Genomic DNA, 6,000 nt, shown 5'->3' with positions numbered 1-6,000 from the left:
CAAAAACTGGCATGCTGGGGTGGAACAGGTTCAGCACTGCAGCACAGGAGCACAACTGGACCAGTCTGGGACAGGGATTTCCAGTTATTTCTCTGGCCCAGGCTGCCAGAAAGGCACAGACCTCCAGTTTTAGGGTTCATAACGGGGCTACCTCTAAGGTGGGCTTTGCTGAGGGCTCCCTTTGCATCTGGAGCCTTTTACCCCCTCTCAGAAATAAGGCAAAAACCCGTGAGCAGGAACAAAGCTCAGAGCACAAGAAACAATCCCCCTTTTTGTGTGAACCCAGCCCGGCAGCCGGGTAGTGAGTGGGAGGAGAGGGAATGACTCCCTGTGCCGTCAGCAGGGCTCCTCCAGCCCAGCTGACCTTGGCCAGCTCACTCCATGCTCCTGGAACACTTGGAAACTTGTCCCCCCCGTGCTGGGCAGCGACAGAGGGAGCACAGCATGGGATCATCTCTGAGTCAGCTCCAAGTTTCTCCTTCAAGGCACCGATTCTTCATTTTCCGCATGTTCATCAAGTTCTGGAGGTGCAGGTGCCTTGTGGATCCAGGCTCTGGTGCACAAAAGCCACAGACAGGATGGGACAATCCATATGCTGAATTTTCTGGCCCAAAAGAACTGAGCCAGTCAGGTTCCTGAAGCACTGGGAAGCTCAGGAGGGAAAGGATGTGGAGCAGGACATACTCTGTCCCTGGGCAAGGCTGCCACTGCCCTCACAAACCAACCCTCGGGAGCTGGCAACGCTCACATGTCCTTTTTCACCATCACAGGCTCAGTTTGAGGTCATTTTATCAATTAAAGGGGTAGAGGAGGGCTGGTGAGATTTCCAAGGACTGAACAGTTACTTGTTTCTGTGGGAAGGGACCAATTCCACCCTGAGCCACCCAGTGCAGGCAGGAGCCTCACTGCACCTGATGCCAACACTGGGGGACATAACCCTTAATATCCAACTTGAACTCACTCCTGGAAAGAGCCATGCTGAGCTCTGAGAGGGCAGGATGAAATCTGAAAGTAATAAGGGGGGAAAGACTTCCTACCATCCACAAGTCGCTGTTTACAGTCAAAAGAAGGCAGATTAGAATTCCTGTGGCATAAACAAGCCCGAGGGAGTGGAGGGTTCTGCTGGGAAACACTCTGCCTGACTCTTCCTCACTGCGAGTCCTGCCAGCCTTGTGTCCTCCCACGTCACACCAGGGAAATAGCTGCAATTCCAGCAGTCCATAAAGAAAGAGGTGACTTGATGCCTGCAAAGCCATCAAAACAATTCCCATCTATTTTGGGGATAAGAGACTTTTGTTCCAGGGCTGGGTGCTGTAATGCCTGACCCAATGACGAAAGGACAACAAGAGCACAAATATTCCCCCGCAAATAAGTGGCACTATTGGACAGAAATGTCCCCTCTGCTCCCCACCCTTCCAGGGAGGCTCCTTCTGCAAGAGGAATTTGCTTCTTCAGTCAAGAAAGAAGAGGCAGGTGATGTGAGTGCAGAGCCACATCCACACTCCTCACTTCCCAACAGGAGAGAGGAGTCAAATCAAATGCAGTAAGAAACATTACTGAAGTTGGAAAGGAGCTGAAGTCCACTAAGCTAAACAAATTAGCCTCGTGGAAATCTGCCACTGCAGCAAATTCCTAGAAATGGTCTTGGAAATCCCCCCAAAAATGTGATGGGTCACAGGGAATGCCACTTAAACATTCAGAGAAGTAGAGTATGGGAACAGCAACAGAGCAACAGCTGCACTCACACTAACACTGACCCACATCTCTGTGCATGATTAGACTCAAATCCTGGTCTTTACTGAAAATCTGCAATTCCAGCTATTCCTGCCCTCCCCAGCTGAATCAAGAAATGAAGTAACACTTACCACTTCCACAGTCATTTTCCCTCCTGGCTCTCCAAAGAAGAGGAGAGCTCTGTGTGCACAGATTTATATGGGGATGGGATGCAGGGCAGAAAAAAAGGGAGGGAGGGATCGTCAGCCTCGGGCACGTTCAGCTGGAAATTCCAGGTGTTTCTGTTGCTGTTCAGGAGAGGTGGCAGGGAAGGCTGTGTTCAAACTGGGCTGCTCAAAGTGTGGGGCCTGCCCTGATCCCTGGTCCTGCAGAGGAAATCTGGCGGATCCTGTTTTGGAGAGTTCTCCCACACATGGGGCTCTTTCTGCCTCTGCTTCCTGGCACCTGTCAAGGACGTTGCTGTCGTGATACTCTGCCAGTAAAAGACACTCAGAGCTTCTCTTTTTGTGTGTTCTGTGCCTTTCCTCATCTCCATGACTGACAAGCTCCTGAGAGGCTGTGGCAAGCTGGTCAGGAATGGAGGTGACACATGGAACATGATGGAGAGATGTCCCAGAGGGTAAACAAGGAAAACTGATGCACAATGGACCTGTGAAACTGAAAAAAAAGCACCTTTTCCCTGCAGTCTTTCCCCCAGACTATTTATTATTGCTTGCATCATCATTCATGTAGGCTATCAAGGTTTCTTTCCCTGTGTGGAATTCCCTACAAATCTCCAAAGCAGTGGTGAAATTCTGGGGGTTCTTCCCTCTTCTCTCCTGCCCCTTCAGATGAATCCATGGCTGGATGTGAGGGGACACCCATTGCTCCATATTTCATCAGCAGAACGCAGCAAAAACCACAGTGTTTTCACCCCTTGTGTCAGACCTCTGACCCCCAACAGGAATCAAACGTTTTCCAGGACTGTGGATCAAAAAGCAGACAGTTTTAGTACAGGGATTCCTGGAATCATTTTTGTTACGGTTCGTCATTAATCAGGATGACAAGACTTTCCTGTGTTGCAGTTTTGGAAAGGAGCATGAAAGCTGGAGGCTGAGCTGTGTGTGCTGCAGTGAGTATCCCAAATCCTTCTGGAGCAGATATGGAGGATGCCAGCAGGAATGCAAAGACACTTAATGTCCCATGGTAGACCAGAGTAAAACATCCTGCGCACGAGGAGGTCATGAGCTCAAAGAGAAAGTTTAATTTCTGGTTGTGAACGATCCAGACACAGGAGGAACTCCAACAGTGACCTCATGGAAATGTGTTGTGCCAGAGGAACGCTTGGCCAGGCTTTGGAGGGAATTTTCCTCGTCTCCAGAACATTCATGGGGTTTTGCTGAGCAGCCACATCCAACAGGACTGACGGAGAGATGGTGCATCTGTTGTGAACAGCCCTGCCCTGGGGTGCAGTTACACAGGAGAACAACCTCCACCACCTGTGGGTTGCTCTGTTCTATCCTTTTAGTCTTTCCTGGATAAGAAAAGGGGCTTGTTGGTCTACAGCTTTTCCCTCTAACCATTATTACTGGGAATCCGTGAGTCACTGTGAAATGGTTCAGCACAAACACAGATTTGTTGCTTTCTGGTGGAAATGGGGGGATTCTGCAGCTGCAAGATTTGTACACCAGGAAATCTCCACCTGTGTTTTTCCAGCTCACAGGTCATAGCAAACCCCATTCTCCATCACTGCTGTCTTGATGAGACAACCCCCAAAGGCTCATCACAGCCTCTGGGTACCACATTGGAGGGGCTAAAATTGTGGCAAGGGGCAGGGAGATGTTAAATGGTCAAGGCAAGCACCAAAAAGCTCCATGAACAAAGGGCCCTTCATCAAGAAACCAAGGTGAGTTCCACACTCAGTACCTGTGCAATCCCAAAGAAACCTGATTTGCCAAGTGCTGACAGGAATGGTCTAACCCAGGCACAGAGCCATGCCCAGGTACTGAGAACAAACTAGAAAAATAGCAGAGGTATTCACACCCTTATTCCACTGCATGACATTCTTAACTGCAACCAGGCAAAAGGGTTTTCTGTCTTACCCCTCTATTTATGTTGGATATGGAGTATTGCATTATTAAAAAGCAGTAAATCAGGAGGCTGAATGAACCCTTTCCCTGTAACCTGAACTAAAACCCTCTGGTGCTCTGAAACACTTGGACTGATTGATTTCCTCTCTAGGCTTAATGTTTTGTTCTCTGGGTTTCTAAGCTGTGACTAGAAAGCAAATGCCAGAATATCCCAAGCAGAGTGTTTGCCTGCTGCATCTGGCTCAGATAGAGTTCAGACCCCACAGCAAATTAAATGTGTCCAGCAGCAGGTGAAGTGCAGCTGGTGCCTGCAAGAAAAGTGCCCTTTGTAACAGCATCTGTGCCCAAAGCTGAGACAATCCCACCCTCCCTGTCTGTGGGTCAAGACCTCATGAGGGGAAAGGCAGTGTGAGAGGGGAAAGCCATTTCCAAGAAGAAATAGGAGCTGTCCAAGAGCAGTTTGCAGAAAACTGGTTGGATCTCTTCCCTCTCTCCCATGCCCTGTTGTGGTAAAGCCCAATTCTCTGGCAGGAAAGGCAGTCCCTGGGTGTGCTGCAGGGCTGAGCTTGTTTCAGGACAAGGATAAGGATATGGAGTTTTATTTCCCAGCTGGACTTTGCTAACACTTGTTCCTCTCAAACAGTGAGTGCTGTGTGAGTGGAGGGCTCTGTCTACCTCTCAGCAGCAGCTGATTTAGGGAGGCTGAGGGATCCAGGATGGCTGGAAAGGTGGGAATCCTGGTGTAAGTGCTGATGGCCAGCATGGGACCGCGGTCACCACACCTAAAATAGAAACCAGAAGGCCAAAAGGCAATTCTTTCCAGAATGTGCTGAGCAGAGCCCCAGGCTCAGCATCACAACTGGGGCTGAAACAGCCCAGACTGATGAGGGGAAGCTGGTGAAGGAGCCAGGAGGGCTTTTCAGGGACAAAGCAGATATTCTGGGCTTTCAGCAGCAGGATGCTTTTGTCTGGAGGAAGTCTGCTCCCCTGGCTTCCAATTTTACTTCTGTTCTTCTGTGTAGGGCTTGGTTTCCTCAGTTCTATCCAAGTACGTGAGGAACAATGAAGGAGGCACGAGTGGAACTGGAGGCATCTGAAAGCAGAAAGCAAACAGCACCACTGCTTCCCTGAGTGGTTTGTCTGGGGTTTTTTGGCTTTGCTTCTTATCTCTCCCTGAGCTTCACACGAACCATTGAAACCCAGGTCCAGCCCTGCACATCCTGTCTCTTTTTTACCTGCTGGAGGGTTGCCCACTGTGTCTCAGGGGGCAGGAGCACTCCAGTGTCCCCTGGTGTGACCCAGCAGTGCTTCCCAGGATGGTCTGGTTGACCTTTATGATGCTGAACCCCCCAGCTGTGCCAACAGTGGAACAAATTGCTCCATGAAGAGATGTCCTGTCTCCCAAAGTAGCCCCAGAGACAGGATGTCAGAACAATCTCCAGCTCCTAAAAGGGCTGGGAATGGCTTTTCAGCTTCCCCTTAAATATCCAGCGTGATAACTTGTGCCAGTAGATCTGCTCAAAGCCCCAGTTTCTGCAGCCTGACAAGAATATGCTGAAAGGCCACAGGAAAACAGCACAATTCTGTTTCCCCTTCCTCCTCCCCAAATGTCTGTCACAAGGAGTTCCTTCCAGTGGTATCAAAGATGGGCCACAGCCACTCTGTGCCCATGGGAAATCCTCACCAGCCTTTGATTGCATCCTACTCTGTCCCTGGAGGTGCCAGGGATTTGAGAAGGGCTCAGTGGCAGCTTTTCACAACAGCAGATCCCAAGGGTAGATTGCTTTCACAGGGACACCCACTGCAGCCAAGTGCATCCCTGTGTTTCCTCCTGCAGACCAGGGACCTGAAGCCAGCTCCCTTTTCACTCTTGGCCACCTGCCCCGTCTGTCCCCACACCAGCCAGCACTTTCTCTTTGCAGTTTTCACCGTGTTACCTAAAACCATCTTCCTTGGTGGGGTTGGAACCAGATGATCTTTACAGTCCCTTCCAACCCAAACCATTCTGTGATCCCTTAGGCAGGTTCTCATCCTTTCCTGGGGAGAGAGACAAGGTAGGTGCAGGGGCTGGGAAGTTGTGATTATCCCCTTTGCACTGATAAAACACGAGCTGCCAGCCCCCCAGGATGGGCAGGGCAGTCATGTTGGCATTGCAACACTTCACAAAGGCTTTAACACACTTCAGCAGCCTCCTGCC

This window comes from Chiroxiphia lanceolata, chromosome 22 (genome assembly GCF_009829145.1).
Source record: "Chiroxiphia lanceolata isolate bChiLan1 chromosome 22, bChiLan1.pri, whole genome shotgun sequence".
In the NCBI taxonomy this organism is placed as follows: Eukaryota; Metazoa; Chordata; class Aves; order Passeriformes; family Pipridae; genus Chiroxiphia; species Chiroxiphia lanceolata.
Note: the sequence above shows the minus strand (reverse complement) of the source record.